Source organism: Pinus tabuliformis, chromosome 3_1 (genome assembly GCF_031772625.1).
Source record: "Pinus tabuliformis cultivar Carrire ecotype Pingquan chromosome 3_1, CPIR1, whole genome shotgun sequence".
Taxonomy (NCBI): domain Eukaryota; kingdom Viridiplantae; phylum Streptophyta; class Pinopsida; order Pinales; family Pinaceae; genus Pinus; species Pinus tabuliformis.
Genome location: NC_142301.1, coordinates 871,480,771 through 871,501,778, shown reverse-complemented (window position 1 = coordinate 871,501,778; position 21,008 = coordinate 871,480,771).

Here is a 21,008-nt window from a genome sequence, read left to right as displayed (position 1 = left end):
AGGGATTCATGTAGAGACCTACATTTCCCCAAAAGCATGAATGAATGTTTGGGATTAGATATATATCTTTGACATTTTCAAACTTCACAAAAAAAAAAATCCCTTTGCACAATGATGGACAAAAACATCATGCTTGGTCACAACAATTGAATATTTCACTATCCAGGAGTGAATATTAGCTAGCCATGATAAAAAATTGAAGAAACTGAAATATCCCCAATGAACTAATTGTTGGAATATGATGCCCTTGCTTTCCCTTTGTTCCCTTAGGCTAGCAACATGGGGAGTTTTAGAGGACGGGGACCCTTGATTTATAATAAGAAGGGGAAAAAGAAGGGACTTTTGTAAATAATTAAGAAAGATGTGGTATTTCCCATTAGTATTTGCTGATGGCATTTGTCAAGTGTCAGTGGTGTTTTTTGATGGTATTCATGGTATTATTGTCAGCGATATTTAACCATAAATTCTAGAAACTTGGACAAGGTCCAATGGAAAGCTATAGAGGAAGAAGGAAGGAGGAAGAGAAGGAAATTTATCTCTAATATTTTCTCTTTGCATTTGGATTGGAGGATCATGCAATCCTTCCATAAGTGAGGGTCTCAGGCAATATCATCATTCTATCTTTAGTGGGATCTATTTTCATCGTAGTCGATAACCCAACTTCAGTGATGTGAGATATCACCTAGTTGGTTTAGTTATTTTCCATCTTTTTGATTTCGTGGAGGTGCTTTAGCTAGAGTAAAAGGCTCCAAGATTGGAATAGGATCTATTATACGAGATCTATTATTGTCTGGGAATATCTCTCATTGATCCATCAAACTAAGAGAATTAGAGGAGCACAGTCATCCATTCCCTTCTTGGTTATATTTCTCCTTTTCTTGTGCTCACTTGCAGATAGACATTTTTTCTTAGATCTGGGTGTGATCCTCAATGATTATAAGCCAACTATTTGAAATTCATTATTATATCAATTTTTAGTAGGATGAAACTCCATTGGAATCTATGAATGATTATGTTATCATCTGGGAAAATAGTTTATTGGAGCCCAAATCACAGTAGTAGATTGGATATTGTTGGCATGCCAGAACAAAGATCATGTTCTTCACTTTACCACAAACCCTTCTCTATCAATTAGTTAGTGATTATTGAAGCAAGGATACTTGAAGACATTGATATTTTTTAAGAATTGGTAGAACAAGTACCTTGACATTATGCTCTATTGGTTTGGCATATCAAGCATCTAGAGTCTGAAAGTGGAGAGATTATTGTTGGGCTACACCACTTTGAAATAGAGAATTATCATATTTAGACAGTTATTCTGGAGGCTGAGATAACAATATCCATCTTGAGCATCATTGTGTATATTATGGAGATGAATCAAGTTCCTAAGGTTCATTGTGCTTTTAATCTCTCTCCACCAAATTAATAAATGATATATTTTGTCTCTAAGAGAATTCATTGTGCACTTAATTTAGGCTCTTATGATATGTTTGTTAAAAAAATTGAATCATTTACGTTCTCTCAAATACTTTCTAGGTTATTTATAAATTATTTTTCGAGGAATTGAGTGGAGTTAAGGTTTAATTTTTGGGGAGTTAAGGTTTAAATTTTGTCAAGTCTGGGAAGAAATTAGTGTTGGTACATTAAAGTGGTATCAAAGCCAAGTTCTTAGCCAGTTATGGGATTTAATGCTAAGAAAACTCATAGGGACACAAAGAGGCATTTCCATTGGTTGGAAGGGGCAGAGAGCCAAAATCTAAAGAAGAAAACGTAAGACTCAAGAAGATTTGGAGGTTGTTATTGAAGATCAAGAAGGACATGAAGTGAAAGAAAAACCAATGGGAAACAAAGAGAATTCAATATTTGGGGATGCTCTCGATAAGATCACCTCAACCCAAGAGGCAATCAAGTAACTTTCCATCAAAATGTCCCATAATCAACTTGGAAATTCTAACTAGAAGAGCAATAATGGAGAAGGTGGTTCACATTCCAATGGGGCTGACATATACCTACATGTATGAAACCCCATAATAGTCCACACATTTATGGAATTAGGCCAAAAATGACACCATTTTTCGATGATTCCTCTAGGAAGAAAGAATCCATCTCACTCATAGTAGAAAATGTATCAACTTGGATGAGGGAGTACAAACATTACATTTGGAATTGAAGGTGACCTTGACCATAAATGACTATTATTTTATGGGGAGAAAACAACAAAGGAAGGAAAGAACATATGGAAATTAGCATCCAAACTAGGATCAACAAAAGGAAGTGGGGAAGGTAACTCTTCACTATTTTGATGGGTTGGCAAATTGTTCAGGTAGGTCATGGGTGTAGAAGCTAGACACATATTTGTATCTTAACCCCATGCATGAGATGGATGCTATCAAATAGGGCACTCTATATCTTGATGGAGAAGCACATCAATGGTGGCAACACGAAAAGATCTCATTGAGCCACATTGGCATCACTTCCTATAAATAGTTGACATCGAACCTGATAAAGAGATTCACCAGGAAGGATCTTGAATTGCACTTCAAGGAGCTATCCAACTTCGGAAAATAGAAAGTGTTGAATCCTATATTGTTGATTTTCAGATACTGATTGTAATGGTAACAAACCTTTAAATGGCTCAAACAGTTATGTTTCGTAGAAGGCTGTTAGAACCCTTGTGTGGGTGGTTAGGAGCCTACAAACCCAAAACACTGCAATATGAAATTAATAAGATAAGGGATGTGCAAGACACATTACCAAAGACTAGGTTCCTTCCAAACCAACCTTTCCTCAAAAGGGAAAAGATATTAGGAAAACATAGAAAGAATGGTCAGGGAAGAACCAAATGGACAATGAGATGAAAAAGGACCTCGGAAGGAATAGATTATGCTTCTCCTATCAGGATCCTTGGGCACCATGGAACTAGTTTACTAAAGGAAAGGCCTACTATATCGAAGTATTTTCTCGTAGTGAGGATGAGGAACTAGAGCAGGATAAGGAAGAATCATGAGGAATGGTGATATAGAAGTTATAGGAGGAGACTCATGATGGATTCATTTCCTTAATTATAGGAATTATGATATATCACTTTCATCATACCAAGGGTACCATACAATGGCAAAAAGGTGACCATGTTAATTGATGGAGAGGGCACCCATAATTTAATCGATGTAGAGTTTGTAGCTAGAAGGGGATTGACAATTGAAGAATTTGAAGGATTCATAGTCTTGATTGTGGTCTAGAAGGAGCACAACTGCATGTCTTGCACTAGAATAATTTCCAACATGAGTCTAACGATGGTAAACTATATGATTATGGATAACTTCTTTATAGTATATTTCCTAGAATATCGTGTCGTATTATGGGTCCAGTGGTTGTATTCAATTGGGACATCTATAATGGACTATCAGGAGTTTGAATTTGCATTTACAGGGAAATATGGTAAGAAGTTGATGCTAAGAGGGATGCATCTGTACCTTTTAGCCCCTGAGGCATAGTGCTGCTATTTTTAGTGGAAATTTCCCCTGTTTTAGCTCTGACGGCCACATCTTCTCTTGCTCCTCTTTGGCCATAAGTTGGATTTCAAAAACATTACTCTTGCATCTATAATTGCATCGAGTCCTGATCCAAATGGATCCAAATATGCTCTCTAAGTATTCAAAATCTCGTGAAATCATGCCAAATATCAAAACAATCGCATGAGAAGAGCCCTTAGAATGGCGGAGAAACACTATCGAGAGGCCAAAAACATGTAAAAATATTGAAAAACAGAGCAGCGGGGGCTTGAACAATGAATGCACAGCAGCTGTTAGATCTGGCTGATCAACGGTCCAGATTTGATCAGCAAAATCACAATTGGCCATCACAGTAGAGTGCTTACCAAATGGCCCAGGGTTATCATGATATGCAATTGCGATTAATCACATCGCGATATTGCATCGGAGCTACACAGAGGAGTGGGATATACATACACACACACACACACACACACACGTATATATATATATATATATATATGCGATGCAATTAACCGGACCCGAAGAGGTTTGGGAATGAAAATGTATATTGTTTCAAGTCCGGATGAAGCCATCTTTTACATTATTTTCAATGTTTTCAACATATTTCCAAAATACAAAGGGAAGCCTTGGAACAAGGCCGAAGTAACTTGCTACAGTGATTGAGGATGGAACTGATAGAAACATAGACTAGATTTAAGGACTTTTGAAGTCTAGATGAACAGTGGTTGTGGTGGATTTTCACAGTTTAAATGCATTTCCCTGTGTTAACAGAAAGTGGCGGTTTCAGGGATTTTAGAGGGTGAGAGACAGAGGCCGGGAGATAGATTTCTAGAAAGGGAAAAAGCCATAACATGATGTAGCTAAACCAACAGAAGTAATCATGGAGCATCGCTGGCATGAGGGAGCCACCTCATAGTGAGGAGCATTTACCAGAATTTGGTTAATATGTTGTTAGAAAAAGAGACCTCTGAGCTCATGTATGTCGAGTTATGGCATCAAGTAGTTAAAAAGACAGAGGGGAAATATTAAGACACCTCGAGCCTCAGAGAGCTTGGGAGCATTGTAAAAAGCCTATAAATGGCTGAAAGTTAGAAGTCTGAGGGGTTCAACTTTTGGAGACTGTGGAGACTCTGCTCCTCTCAGCGTCTCATCTTCATTCCAGCAATATAAGCTTCTTTTTCTGTTACATGTTCAATTCCTATTTTCTCCTCTGTTCTAAGCTTGCACTTGAATAAGTTATTCATGTTTTCTTCTATGTCTAATGCCAGATAACTACCATCTTATCTCTGCATTGATAAATTAGATTTGCAAGCTTCATTTACTTTCTATAGCTAGCCATTCATATGTGTTTATGTATGCATCTACTTGTATAGTTAGTATTATCCATCTATCCATTAAACCTATAAACTATTGAGCAATAGTGGTCTAAAGCCTTGTAAAGCTGAGGGTGTTCGTGCATGTCTTGAGTGAAAACAGAGTTGAAACAATCATCTGACTTGATCCAAATCATCATCCATTCCAATAGTTCCAAGAACGATATTAAAGATTTATATGTTACTAGGCATCTTCGGGCTACAACCTAGGAGAGTTTCCTTGAGTGCTGACATGATTGGCACTGCTGTTAGGGATAGGAGATTGAAGCTCAACTTCTTTGGGGGACGACACAGATCAAAATTTGATGATAGACAAAGTCTGGACACTTTTTCAGTTGTAATCATCTATCTGGCGACTCTATTGGACAACGAACCTCTTGTCAACTCCACTCCATAGTGTTGGCTCAATTTGTGAGGCATACTAGGAGAAATCCTCAAAAGCCACTAGCTGACCCAGTACCTGACCCTGAAAAAATCATCAAAGAAGGAAAGGCGTTGCAGAAAGGAGCATCAGGTTCAGGTAGCTCTAAACAATATTCTATATCTCTTCAAGAAAATCTTGTAATAGAAAAAATACATGTTAAGAGTATAGCATCTAATACTAGTAGTGAAGAAAAAATTGCATAGACTCATAGAGCTCCTTATTCTTTAGGTTCTGCTTTTGGTGCAAGCCTAAAGGAAACCTCTCCTCCTATCCATCATACTCCTTTAGTCCTACCAATCACTCCTCAACCCCCTATCATTCAGATTTCTAGTACCTTTGTAGCCACCACAACTATGGCAGGACCACAAGCACCTACCAAAATGGAAAGAATCATAGCTGCTAGGTATGGACCTTTAGTACTGCCCACTCCTTTGAATGCCATGCCTACTAGAGAATATCACAATTATAGGCCTAAGTTCATGGGGACTGAATGTGTTACAATTGATGAACATCTTGAATCATTCTATTGCTATGCTGATAACCTGGACATTAGTGAAGATGATGTCTGGATGAGAGTCTTTGTCCAAAGTCTAGATGGAGAGGCTAGAAAATGGTTCAGAGAATTGACCTCAAGGTCTATAGAAGATATTGAGGCTTTATATGATGCATTCCTAAAGCATTGGTGGGATAAGAAGGATCTACTCTACTACCACACCAAGTTTGGGAACTTAAAAATGGAAAATTGTGAGTTGTTGTCTGATTTTAATAAGAGGTTTAAGCGCATGTATAGCAAGATACTAGCTAAAGTAAAACCCACCACTACCTCTGCTAAACTCACCTATGCCAATGCCTTTGATTCTGACTTCTGTCTATTGTTGAGGGAGAGACGATGTGCTACCTTGGCTGATATGTAGGATGCAGCCTTGGAAGTAGAATCAAACATCATGGCTGTGGAGAAGCTCAAGGGGAATGTTGACAGAAGGAGACAGAGGGGTGAATCTTCATCATCTTCTGATCCCAAGATAGATAAAATGACCAAGATGATAGAGTCATTAGCCTCTGAAATCTCCAAATTAAAGGTTGAGCAACACCTTGGGAAAGGAAGAGTTCCTAACACCTTTGCTCCTAGAAACCCAAATCCATATAGAAGAGCTAAGGAGAAGTTGTAGATTCTGCAAAGAAGCAAAGATGCCAATGAAGACCAAAGGGTGAAGACCCCTTTCTAGAATGTAGTCATGGAAGAATAACAGTTTAAAGGAGATGATGAGATCCATTCTCTAGAAGACAAAGGCAATGCTTTCTTTTTGACGTCAGTTGCCTATGAACAGTCATTTTTCAATGACCAGATCAGCCAAGAGTGGGATGGTGGAGCTATTCTGAAAACTGATGATCAACACAGATATGATCTAAGGTTGAAGATGAATAATGCCAAGGAAACTCCTATTCAAAGAGCTATTGTCCCTACAATATAGCAAGCTAAAAAGCAAAAATGACCGAAAGTTGATCACATCATCCTCAAAGCTCTATCTCACGAGGTAAGAGGCTTTGACAAGTCTCCTTCTCCTTTCAGTTTTGAATCATAAATTCAAAAGCTAAGAATACCTATACCTCTGATTGAACTAGTGAAGAATGAGTCCTTCAAGAGATCTATCCTCGAGGCCCTTGAGCCTAAAGCCATCCAAGCCTCCACTGGCATGATGACAAACCAGTTATTGTTCTCAGTCCAATGATTGAAAATTGTGATGACAACTCCCCATCATTATACGTATCTTTGACTATTCATGACAAAATCCTTCACAACTGCCTTCTCGACACAAGAGCCAACCATAATCTAATTCCCAAGGCTATCATGGATGAGTTGGGTCTTGACATTACCAAGTCTTATCATGACCTGTTTTCTTTTGACTCTAGAAAAGTGAAATGTTTGGGATTAATCAAGGACCTAGCTATCACCTTGCCTCAGTTGCCCATGAAGAGCATGATGATGGATATTGTGGTAGTAGATGTACCCCCCAATTTTGTCATGTTGCTTTCCAGAGGTTGGATCAAGAGATTAGGTGGAACATTGCAAGATGATTTGTCCTATGCTACTGTCCCAGTTTTTGGAGGTGAGAGTAGGAGATTATACAGAGAAGCTTAATTGGCTTATATCATCATTGGTGAAAGGAATCCCACTAATCATCCCATCTATGCTGTCAAAACTGATTTTGGAGCTTGTATTCTTCATATTGAAGAATCCCAGTTGGCCTCCATGCAGCTTAAAAAACTAGTTTTCCAGATCACAAAGGAAGAAGGCCCATAAATTTGGGACATGTTCTTTGATGGAGCTTGCTCTAAGGAAGCTGCAGGGGTATGTGTAGTCCTTGTGTCCCCCACACAAGAATGCATTCATTTATCTTTCAAGTTAACTTTTCAGGTCACAAATAACATAGCAGAATACAAAGCCTTGATATTGGGGTTAAACACTGCTAAACAAATGGGCATCAAAGGTTCGAAGGTGTTTGGAGATGCAGACCTTATCATTCAACAGGTCAACAAAACTTTCCAAGCAAAGCATCCAAAGCTGAAAGCATACAAAGATGAGGTATGGAAGCTCAAGGACTCTTTCAATATTTTCAGCATTTCTTACACCTCGAGAATGAAGAACCAGCTTGCTGATTCCCTTGCTGTGTCTACTAGCATGTTTATTCCTCCTTTGCCTCCTAAATTGACTTATGAAGTTCAGGTGAAATATAGACCATCTCTGCCTGACAATTTCAAATACTGGAAAGTTTTTGAAGATGATGATGAAATTAATAGGTTTTTACAAGTCATTGATGAATTTTCTAAAATGCACATCAAGCAAGAAAACGAAACCATTGAAGAATGCAACCAGTCCAAGCTAAAGGACGAGATTGGTCAGGACAGCATTGTTCAACTACCTAATAACCATATAGCCAAAGGATTGGTCCCCCTAGAGAATATGTTTGATTATAATGATGTACCTTATAAGCCCGCCAAAAAATAAAATGAGTCTGCTGTCCATAAACATAAGTAGGGAGTCCAGCCCATCCAAAATACATAAATCTATCCACTCACTTGTCTCCTGCCCAAAGTTCCGAGTATTGTACCCTGATGAAACAATTTGTTGATATTTTTGCTTGGGAATATAGTGATATTAAGAGCTATGACACCAACATCATTTAGCATAAGATTCCACTAGAGAAGAACATCATCCCTTTTAAGCATAAATTAAGACCTATCAGCCCTCTCTTATTGCCTTTGATTGAAAAGGAAATCAAGAAGCTTCTGGATGCCAAGATCATAGTTCCCCTAAGATATTCAAAGTGGATAACTAACCTTGTGGTAATAAGAAAGATGAATGGAGAAATCAAGCTTTGTGTTGACTTCAGGAATCTGAACAAATGCTCTAAAAAAGAAAACTACCCCCTGCCTAAGATGGAACACTTGCTACAAAAAGTTTCATGGGCTAGAGTCATGTCTTTCCTAGATGGATTTTCAGGTTACAATCAGATATTTCTACATCCAGAAGATCAGGAAAAGACCGCCTTCACTACACCTTGGGGCACTTTCATGTACTCCAAGATGCCTTTCAGGCTAATGAATGTTGGGGCTACTTTTTAGAGGTCCATGGACATAGCCTTTGTGAGAGAGAAGGACAAGTTTGTCCTTATTTACCTTGACAACGTAATAGTCTTTTCCAGCAGTCACAAGGACCATTTGCAGCATTTGAAGAAGGTGTTTCTAAAGTGTAGACATTTTGGAATTTCTATAAACTGAAAGAAGTCACAGTTTTCTTTAAAAGAAGGCAAACTGCTGGGACATATTGTTTCTGCTAAAGGTGTGAAGATCCATATAGCAAGAGTTCAAGCAATTCAGACATTTTCCATCCCAAGGTCAAAAAGGGACATTCAATCTTTCTTGGGTAAAATTAACTTTGTCAGGAGGTTTATTCCAAACTTTGCAGAGCTAGTGAAGCACATCACTTCCATGCTGAAGAAAGAATCAGAAATAAAATGGACAGATGGGGCAAGAAGCTCTTTTGAAGCCATCAAATAAGCTATCATGGAAGCCCCCACTCTAGTCAGCCTAGATTATACTAGGGAGTTTTATATATTATCTTTTGCCTCTTATGATACACTTGCAATAGTTCTATTGCAAAAAAATATGAAGGCGTAGAACACCCTATGGTCTTTTTCAGCAAAACTATGAGAGACACTGAACTAAGGTATGACCTTATTGAAAAACAAGCTTATTCTCTCATAAAATCTTTAAAGCCATTCAAAATTTATATTTTTCATTCCCAAGTGGTTGCATATGTACCTTCAGCCTCAGTAAAAGACGTCCTAACTCAACCAGATATTGATGGAAAGAGAGCTAAATGAATTGCGAAATTCATGGAGTTCAACATAGAGGTGAAGCCCACCAAGCTTCTCAAAGGCCAGGGCTTGGCTAAGCTTATGGCTGAGGAAAATTGTAGTTTGCTAGATATCAATTGCGTGGGTTCAAATTCATGTGGTGAGCGAACAGAGGAAGTAGTAGAAGAGCAAGAGAAGAATCAGTCTTTGGTTGAAAATCTAGCCACCTGTGAATGGTATTCCAGTGTAGTTCATTTTTGCAGAAGCTAGAAGTCCCTCTAGGGCTTAGCTCAAGTCAAGATCGAGCCATTAAGCTTAGATCAGCCAAATTCTGCATTAATGAAAACCTGCTCTATTGGAAAGACCCATTAGGGATCCTCTTGAGATGTCTAAACAAAGGACAATCTATGGAAGTCATGCACCAGTTCCATTCTAGCATCTGTGGAGGGCACCACTATTGGAAAACCATGATGCACAAGATCGTGAGAGCTACGTATTATTGGCCTACTCTGTTCTTTGATGTGTTTTCTTTTGTGAAGTCTTGTGACAAATTTTAGAGGTTTGTAGGAAGACAACAGTTAAAATATCTTCCCTTGAAGCCAGTACACGTTAACAGTCCCTTCCAGCAATGGGGCTTGGACTTCATAGGTGAGATCATTCCGTATTCCAGTTGCCATCACAAATGGAACTTAGCAGCCACTGATTATTTCAGCAAATGGATTGAGGCCATACCCACTAAAAATGCTAATCATCAGGTTATCATAAAGTTCTTGAATGAGAATATTTTCACTAGATGTGGTTGCCCAACCAAACTAGTCACTGATAATGCAACAACTTTTAGGGAAGAAGAATTGGTGGACATGTGTGAGTCCATGGGCATTCAATTGGTGAATTCTACCTCATATTATCCTCAAGGCAATGGCCTGGCAGAATCATCTAACAAGAGTCTTGTAAGGATAATCAAAAAACTGTTGGAGGGCAACAAAAAGAACTGGGATTCCAAGTTGAAGTTTGCACTATGGGCTGATAGAGTTACCAATAAGAAATCCATAGGAAATTCTCCATTTAAGCTGGTTTATGGCACTGATGTTGTTTTCCTATCCAGCTGATTCTCCCCGTGGCTAAATTCTTGCAAAAATAACAGGATGAAGAGAATGATATATCGAGGAGAATGAGTAACTTGGTTGAATTACAGCATATCAAAGAACAACTAGTTGAGAAGTCAAGAATTCATCAAAAGAAGATCAAAGAAACCTTTGATAGAAAGGAAAAAATGGACAGTTTTGAGGTTGGTGATTGGGTTCTCAAATGGGATGCATTGAAGGAAAAGAAGGGCAACCATGGTAAATTTGATGCCTTATGGACGGGGCCGTTTGTCATTGCTCAATTTGAGACAAACAATACTTTCATTCTACACAATTTGGAGGGGGAAGGTATTTTTGATGGCCCAGTCAATGGGCGGTTTTTGAAACTTTACTTCATATGAGGCTTTAAGGCCTTAATATTGTAACAGGTTTTTTTCAGTTTTTGTTTTCTATGCAAATAAACTCCATGCCCAATGGAACACTAGGAAATAAGTTTTTTTTGGTTGTTACTGGAAAGGCAGTAGTCTACAATTCTTGAAACCTCACAGGGAGGCTTTCATCCCTAGAAGGAGCCAGTGTTAGCCCCTGATACATAGTGCTACAATTTTTAGTAGAAATGTTCTCTGTTTTAGCTCTGATGGCTACGTCTCCTCTTGCTCTGCTTTGGCCATACACCGAACTTCAAAAATACTACTCTCGCATCTATAATTGCATCGTCCTCATCCAAATGGATCCAAATATGCTCTCTAAGTCTTCAAAATCTCTTGAAATCATGCCAAAGATCACAACAATCACATGAGAAGAGCCCTTAGAATGGCGGAGAAACATTATCAAGAGGCCAAAAATACATAAAAACAGTGAAAAACAGGGCAACTGAGGCTTCAAAAATGAATGCACAGCAGTCGTTAGATTTGGCTGATCAACGGTCTAGATCTGATCGGCAAAATTTCAATTGGCCAACACAACAAAGCACTTACCAAATGCCTCGGGGTTATTGCGATATGCGATTGTGATTAATCGCATCGAAGCTTGATAGAGGAGCGGTATATATATATATATATATATATATATATATATATATATACGATGCGATTAACGAACCCAAAGAGGTTTGGGAATGAAAATGTATATTGTTTCAAGTCCAAAGAAAGCCATTTTTTACATTATTTTCAATGTTTTCAACATATTACCAAAATACAAAGGGAAGCCTTGGAACAAGACCGAAGTGACTTGTCACAGCGATTGAGGATGGACCCAATAGGAGAATAAACCAGATTCAAGGACTTTTGAAGTCTAGATGAACAGTGGTTGTGGCATATTTCCACAGTTTAAATGCATTGCTCTATGTCAACTGAAAGAGGTCATTTCAATGATTTCAGAGGCCGGGAGAGAGAGGCTGGGAGACAGAGACCGGGAGACAGATGGTCAGAAGGGGAAAAAGCCACAACACGATGCAGCCGAACCAACAGAAGTGATCATGGAGCATCGCTGGCAAGAGCGAGCCACCTGACAGCAAGGCAAATTTACCAAAATTTGGTTAATATGTTGTTAGAAAATGAGAACTCTGAGCTTATGTATGTCGAGTTGTGGCATCAAGTAGTTAAAAGGATAGAGGGGAAAGATTAAGACACCTCGAGCCTAAGAGAGCTCAGGAGCATTGTAAAAAGACTATAAATAGTTGAAAGTTAGAAGTCTAAGGGGTTCAACTTTTAGAGACTGTGGAGACTTTGCTCCTCTCAGCGTCTCATCTTCGTCCCAGCAATATAAGCTTCATTTTTTGTTACATGTTCAATTCCCATTTTCTCCTCTGTTCTAAGCTTGCACTTGAATAGGTTACTCATATTTTCTTCTGTGTCTAATGCTAGATAACTATCATCGTATCTCTGGGTTGATAAATTAGATTTGCAAGCTTCATTTACTTTCTGTAGCTAGCCATTCATATGTGTTTATGTATGCATCTGCTGGTATAGTCAGTATTCTCCATATATCCATTGAATCTATAAACTATTGAGCATTATTGGTCTAAAGCCTTGTAAAGTTGAGGGTGTTCATGCATGCCTGGAGTGAAAGCATAGTTGAAATAGTCATCTAACTTGATCCAAACCATCATCCATTCCAATAGTTCTGAGAATGATATTGAAAATTTATATGTTACCAGGCATCTCCGAGATACAACCTAGGAGAGTTTCCTTGAGTGCTAATAGGTCCAACCATAGGATGAGTAGCTCCCTCAAGAAATTGCACAATTCTGGATGGCAACCGGACTTCCCTCTAGAAATTGCGCAATTCTGTCTCGCAGCTTGTTGGGCTCCATAATTGCTCAAATCTACCTATCACTATTTAGTGAGAAAATTGTGCAATTCCTCTGAGTAGGGCTACTCAACAGAAAAATTGTGCAATTCTCGGCAACAGTCAATTTCTTTGCCCAAAAATTGCGTAATCCCTCTGGGCAGCCAGCTCAGCTCCCTCCCAGAAATGCACATTTTTTCCTCCCAGCTGAACATACTATTTCATGTGCAGTTGAGTTGACCGGTTCCCTCTGGGATTGAGAAAAATTGTTTCACATGCATGGGTTGCTTCTCCCAAGGCAACATGCAAAGGAATCTCTTGTTTGAGGGATCTATTTTTAGCAACTGGAGGTTACATGCAAAGATCATTTCATAAACTTCCCACCAAGTGTCACTTTCCCTAGATTTGTGGCATGTGCGTCAAAACCTCGATTTTATCAAAACTCATCAACCGGATGCTGGAGAGCTCATTCCTCACATTGATCTTATAGCTCTAATATCCCACATTGCATCTAGGAGTTGTCGGCACATTCAGCTCAGTTGTTTTGGGGTAAGCCCGCTTTTCATGTCTCGCGTTGTGTTTCTAGCGCTTTTTGTGTTTCCCTTCATATGAATGTTGTTTGGTTGATTTCAATGAGTGCTTGCTATCGTTTTGACATGTACTAGCTTGTATTAACACCGTTTTAGTTTTCATTTGCATCTCATTGTTGTCACATGCATGACATTGTTTTGCACAGATGGTCGTTGTTGCGGTGACTCACTTCACCCACATGCATGCTTTCCCATTTTTTGAATCCTGCACTTATTGATTGCATGAATGATCATTCACTCTTGTTTTCACTCATCTCATCATGTATTCAGACTTCTCATGTTTTTAGTCGTCCGTCAGCCGGACTGGGCTGTCTTAGCTTGGATCGTGCCTTGCCTGGCTAACACTATGCATTTCTTGAAGTGAAGGCTTTGTCTTCCCTCCAAAAATTATGGAAACCTAGAAAGGCATTGACCTCTAGGATTGCATTGCGTAATTCTTAGAGGTAGTGTCTTGTTGGCCCTGGAAACTGCGTAATGCACTTTGTTGGTGGCATGTCAATGCTGACTGAAAATGTGCATTGCGTAGTTTCAGTCCTCATCAGGCCAAGCTAGACTCTGCATTGCATAGTTGTAGTAGTCAATCAGCCTCCTGACAGCCTGGGCTATGCCTTATGTAGTTTTGGCAATCAGTCTCCTGACCTTGTGATGGAAATTGCGCGACCTTCATGATCATTCACACAGGTATGTTGCAAGTCACTTCTCAAGTTCATTTTGGTTTTTGACTGACAAATTTCTAGCCATGAGTGTTACCATGTCTCTAGGTATCACAAGTGTTCATCTGCCTCTTAGAAGTACAGGTATAATTGTTTCTAGGAGTGCAGATTTGAAGGCACCGTTCAGAGCACACTTGCAGATGCAGTCGATCAAGTGTCTATGAACATGCCTACCCACGAATACATCAAGTTGTTCATAGACAAGGACATCAATATATGATTGTAGCAGCATCACAGCAAGTAGCACCATGAACAACAGTTGATGGTAGCATACCAGATGCAACAAATGCAAGAGGAAGGTTGTTGACAACACAAAGGTGGAACAAATTTGCAAGCTAGAGCAGATCCACTTGTGATGAAAGGAACTTTGGAGACTCAGGCTATGAGGTAATGCTGCGACATCAAGATCATGCGAAGGCAGACAACAGAATAGAGAAGGAGTTACATGTGCTGAAGCAGCAACTCAAGGAAGAACAGACGTTGCATAGATGAGAGAATGAGTTGCAGCAGTAACAAGTACAGTAGGGGGCGCAACATACACTCACGGATGAAACCACGCCCGTACAAGTTATAGATCCATCCCAGCAGCTGGCACGGAGTAGATAAGGTGAGTAGTGTTGTTGATTGCATGCAAGGGAATGAAAAAGCATGCATGCCATTTTGTGCACGAATGCAATCCCACCCATTCAGGACACTTATCAAGGTGAAGACAAGAAGCAATTCCAACTGGCTTTCAACATGTACTCCAACAAGTTGATGCGCACGACCACTAGCACATGCTTGGAGAGCAGTGCAGATACTATGCATCAACATGTTGCCAGTTCAGACGCACCAGGATGACCATGCGCATGCTATCAGATGAGCTGGACAGAGGACCCATATCAGTGCACCTAGATGCAATGAAGGCAAGATTTTGCTTCAGCAACATATCATCATTGAGTGCATGGACACCATCACAGCTAACCAAGCTTGGCATCATCTCACCACCTTCGACCATCATAAGCATGTCAAAGAGTTGGTCTCACCACAACAGTCTGAGTGTCAGTGATGCCTTGCATGGCTTGCTCAAGCCACTTTGTCTCACATGGGCACATGTGCATTGTAATCTAACGTCTTGTCAAGTGGAAATTCAAGTGTCGATAGTTAGATGTAACAGTCATAGAGTAGATGAAGCATCACGAGGGTAGATGAACTATCACAAAGGGGAATGTCAAGGGCCACCTCACCATTTGCTATAAATAGTGCCTCATAGCTCTTTATAAAGGCTATTGGTTAGCCAAGCTTCTAATAGGACAATCTTAGAGAGAGCTTGGACAGTGTCATAAGGAGCCTTGGCTTCTCCACTGCGCAGAGCTAGTATATCTCTTTAGAGGAGCAGGCGGTTTGGGTTGTAGCATTTTGATGTCAGACCTAGTGGTTCGACATGGACGTATTGTATCACGAGAACTTAAACTTCTTAATATACAAAGAGCTAGCACATTTTATGCATATGTTGTATTGTATTTCAACTATCTTTTTACTCTAAATGATATATGTATCTATTTGCTTACACATGCATGTATAGCTATTTCTATGTATGTATGTATGAATCTCTCTTCAACATGTTGTTGGTTTAACCGTCACTTTGGATTGCTAGTTAACTTGCCTTCCATGTTGTGATACATCTTTGCTCATGTGTTAGAACCTCTCATGCACCTTCCTTGGCTTGCTACAGTTGTCACACCCTTGCTACCAACAAAGACATCTTACTTTCCTCTGTGTGAAATCACAGTCAAGGAATTACCGTACGACCCACTGTTGGGACTCCTACACCAAATAGTCTAAGGTCTAATTGGGACTTCTTATTGGGGAGATCCCCTTACATGTTGTTGGGTCCAGCACCATCAATATTTTGGCCCTAGAAGGAGTGCGAGATGACAAGCTGAGTCCTCACATATATTTTGAATCTCTACATATCTATCATGACTAACTACAGAGTTTCTCTTATAGAGTGTATGTCTTATGGAAATGACTTCATTATCTCATAAAATCTCTCTAATAACTTGTCACATAAAACATTTGATGGTGGAGGCCACGTAGCCTTGGTTAGGCACACAATCGGCATTGTAGGCTCATGCGAAAGACATGGAATCTTTGAAGAGTACATGACTTGCACATTGTTCATCTACATGCTTCGAGGGCACCCCATGCACTGGTGATCCATGCTGCCAAGAAAATCTATTCATTCTCTTACTCATATGGTCGCAGAGATAGATGTGCTTTCAATCACTTTAACCATAAAGCACTTGGTAAAAAAAAAATTGAAATTACAAAAAGCACCCAATGAATCCATTGATCAGTTTTACACATGCTTTTGTAATCTTGCATACCGATTTCTTGAAGATGAAATTGATTGGGAATTTCTTTATGGAAGAGTTGAGTATCTTCTTCACGTATCTGAACCCCTCTTAGCACACTTCGGTGATGGAGCTGCGCAATCACAGGCTGACACAGTTGTTGTCAGAAGTGACTGTTCGCCTTCACCTCATCAAACAACCCCACCACCGCGGAGTGATGTGGGAGATCATGCACACACATCTGTTGAACTGTCACATCCTCCCACCCCACCTACTCTTGATATCTGTGTAGATTTGGGTTGTGAACCTATTGGTTGTCACATTGATTCATTCCCTCAACCTCCATCCCCGCGTTCTGTTTATCCTCCAGATTTCACTCTGTTGTGTTCTCCCATTCTGGACTCCTCACCTGTTGTGAATGAGGATCAAGTTGTCGACGAAGTTAGTGTCATGCATCCAACCTACACCATCATTCATTATGAGTGTGTGCGGGAATCTAAAGAAGAATCCGTGATGAAGGATGACTCCCTTCTAGGCGTGCCTCATCCACTTTATCCTGACATCCCTTGTGATTCTACCGCTGCTGATTTCCTCTGTGAAAACCAATTTCTGGATGTTTCTACTTCCAATCAATCAAAGGAAATGTTGGATGTCAGTCTACAATTATAGTGCGGAGAGGACACATCTTCCTCCGAAAATCAGTCCAATATGTAATCTGTCATTTCAAAAAGCACAGAGGGTGAACATATTTTCTTCTCATGTACCCCTTTGCACGATTCATCAAATCAAGAGGATGCCGAAAAACGTCTTGAATTTTATGATCTTGGCTGTCGTGATCTCTCCACTTCCTCATTTGATCATGATGTTGATTCAATCATTGTTAACCTGTCTAAGACACTGGCCTATGATGACCTATCTGTCAATGAAGTCGAAACCCCCAGACTATCGAGGCACTTCAGCTCGATTTGATCGTTATGTCAGGTCCTCGCTGTCCTGAGGTTGGTTTCACTTCTGATAAGGAAATTTTTGAAACACGGAAGGCTCCTCATCACTCTCTTCTTTGCATTGAAGATCAACCAAACACCCTGTTTTCACTTCCTCCTCTCAAACTACGTGATCCCATCGCTCATGTGTTGGAGGAATCTTACATAGAAAGAACACATGCACAACGTAAGTGGTCTATCTTTCTCACATTTACTTGCATGTCATAGTCAAGAGAATGCATACACTCAACATCTACACATAGTGTAGCACAACACCATGGCAAGTCCACAGAGTGCATGTCATGCGCTTTCACTCATTTTTGTTTTGTGGATGCTTGTAAGTTCAGAGTGTGTCGATCTTCATTGTTGTACCTTTCACATCTGCTGGTTCACACAGTTGTGTTGGTTGTGAACCATGCCTTCACTGACATGGGTTAACTAATGCACCGGTGGCTGCATTGGAAGTATCACTTCTCATGAGACGACCCATGCATTGTTAGCTTAGGAGTAGGAGTCGTGTTTTCTTTTTGAGTTGTTTTATTGCATGCATGTTTGCTTCTCTTTTCATGTGTTTGTTTGCTTGCCTTTTCATTTTCTTACTCATTTTCCTTTCGCATTTTCTTCTGCTTCTTACTTTTCTTTTTGTTTTGTTTGCTTGTTATTATTTGTAGGTTAGTTTTGCATGGACTGTGTGTGACTCTTGAAACAAGATAGGCAAATTACGAGAGGACTTGTATAGCTATCAACATTTGGTTATCTATTGTTCACTCTCTTATGTAAGAACTTGTTGTCTTCATTCCATGATACATCAATGGAAAATGCGTACTATTCAAAGTGGACCTTGGCGAAAACACAATGCTTGCATGCTAACTAGTATCACCTACTCTAGTCAGTTGTTTTTGGGTTAATCCTTGTCACTCAGTGAAGTAGAGTAAGGTGAGGTTGAAAACCTTAATAGGCACGTCAGAGGTATAATAAACTAATTCTCCTCAGGAACAACCTCTTCTGCTCTCAATAAGTCAAGATCCCTCTTTTGTCTCTAAAATGAATAAGTGCTATGCACAGTTATGAAGATGAAAAATGAAAAAAAATGAAAAAGTGAAAAGATAACATATTTTAGAACATCATTGAATTAGAGGAAGGGGCCCAAGCTATCATCACTACTTCTTATCAAACTTCTAAGGAATATAGAGGTGAAATAAAGAAGGCCATATAGGAGTTGTTTTCATTAGGACACATTTGGCCTAGCTCAAGTCCTTTTGCCTCATCTGTAGTATTGGCCAAAAGGAAGGATGTATATAGACTATGAGGCATTGAACAAGAAGACCATCAATAATATATATCCTATCCTTGAGATCGATGAGTTGATGGATTAACTAAAGGGGCAAAAGCACTTCTTGAAGATTAATCTCCATTCAGGATACCACTAGATCAGTGTCTGGGAATAGGACATCTCAAAGACAACTTTCAGATGTCACTAGAGACACTATGAATTCCTAGTTATGCCCTTTGGTTTAAAAAATACAATTTGAAAGGAATTCTAAAGGAGTAGTAATTCTACGCTAGAATCTCTAAATGTGAGCTTGGCATGGCACAATTGTTTTATCTAGGCAATGTCATCGGAGGCTAGAGGGTAAAAGTACATCAGGAGAAGATAAGCGTCATTCATAATTAGCCCAATCCTAGGAATGTAATCGAATTAAGATGATTCTTGGGTATATGCACTTGTTATAGAAGGTTTGTCATAGTGTATTCATAGTTGGCAGCCCCATTTACCAATGGCATCAACAAGGGGGCATTTGTATGGCGAAGGGCAACGTATTAGGTGTTTCATTAGCTAGAGTGATGAGTTCATGCCTAGTTCTAGCCTTTCTGGACTTGTCTAAGCCATTTTTGTTCTAGTGTGATACTTTTGGAGCAAGAATCAAGACCATTTTGACATAAACGATCATATGATTACTTTTGAGAGTAGGAAGCTCAAAAATTATGAGTGTACCTATTCTATATATGATAAATATATGCTATAAATAAAGCATACATTAGCCAATGTTTGACCATATCAGGTGGGAAATAGGTTTAAGATCAAAACAAATCATAATAGTCTTAGGTATTTCCTAGATCAAAAGGAATTGAATGAGAGGCAACAAAAATGGTTAATCAAGATCCATTCCTATGAATTTGAGATCGAATATCCCGAAGGAAAGAGAAATGCAGTCATAGATGCCTTATCTAGGAGACCAGCTACATTTTCTCTCATAGACGTTGCAGCAAACTGATAGTCATGTCTTTTGGTAGAGTAGTCAAAACAATAGATGGCATATGATATCCTTGACAAGTAGACATGTAATGGTTGATATGAGGTTTTCATTGAAATTATCTATTATTGTTGGAGCACATAAATTTTTTTGTTTAGTTTTGTAAGTACGACACTGCACAGTAGGGATGAGGAGCATGGAAAATATGAGAGGAGCCTAGCACAGCATTGATGTAGGAAGTAGGGAATGCCACAAATGGACACCATGCAAAAAATTGGTAGTGGCACCCTAAGATGGGAGGAACATATAGGGGAATATTGGCAGTTAGGATTTTGCAGAAGAATGGAGTTGATAAAGGATGTCATGGTAGATTGGAGGTTGGAGATAGTTTTAGCAGGAAGAGAAAGGGAAGAGTGGAGCCATCTAGTGGGAAGATATTTTGAAAGGCTAGTAATACACATGGGCATCTCAATGATGGATCAGGAAATATCTTAATGGTTTGCACCATAGCTAGAGTAATTAGGTAGAGGGATGAGAAGGTTTGAGGGGCCTCTAGGTGAGGATAAACAGAGTTGTTAAGGATAGAATTTTGGTTGGTTATTGGATGTTGGACATTGGATGAAGGAGGAAGAAAAACTATAGAATTTGTCTATGGCCATGAAATGTCTATGTAATTTCTATGTAATTTTTATATGTATAGACATATAGGTAGTTATGTTAGAGTCGATAACTATGAAGTGGCCTTATTGTACCATTTTTGTATAATTGTATGTGTAACGCCCTCCTCCCACATCTACCGAAGCAACTAGCTAGCCTAGGTAAACATGCACTACAAGGCCACTCTGATATGATTCGACCCCCTAAGTCATGTTAAGGAAGTGGAACTTACAAAAACACACCATAGAGACATTCGACAATATCATTAGGACCCTCAGGAACGAATCCAACCTTTCTTCCAACCAACCCTTCGGCCCCACTGAGATTTCAGACCACTTGACCTCTAGACACTCTCACTCTATGGGCACACTATTGTCCAAGGACCTCTGGATGCTCTCACAGGCCTGAAATCCAGTGTCTAGGGATTATT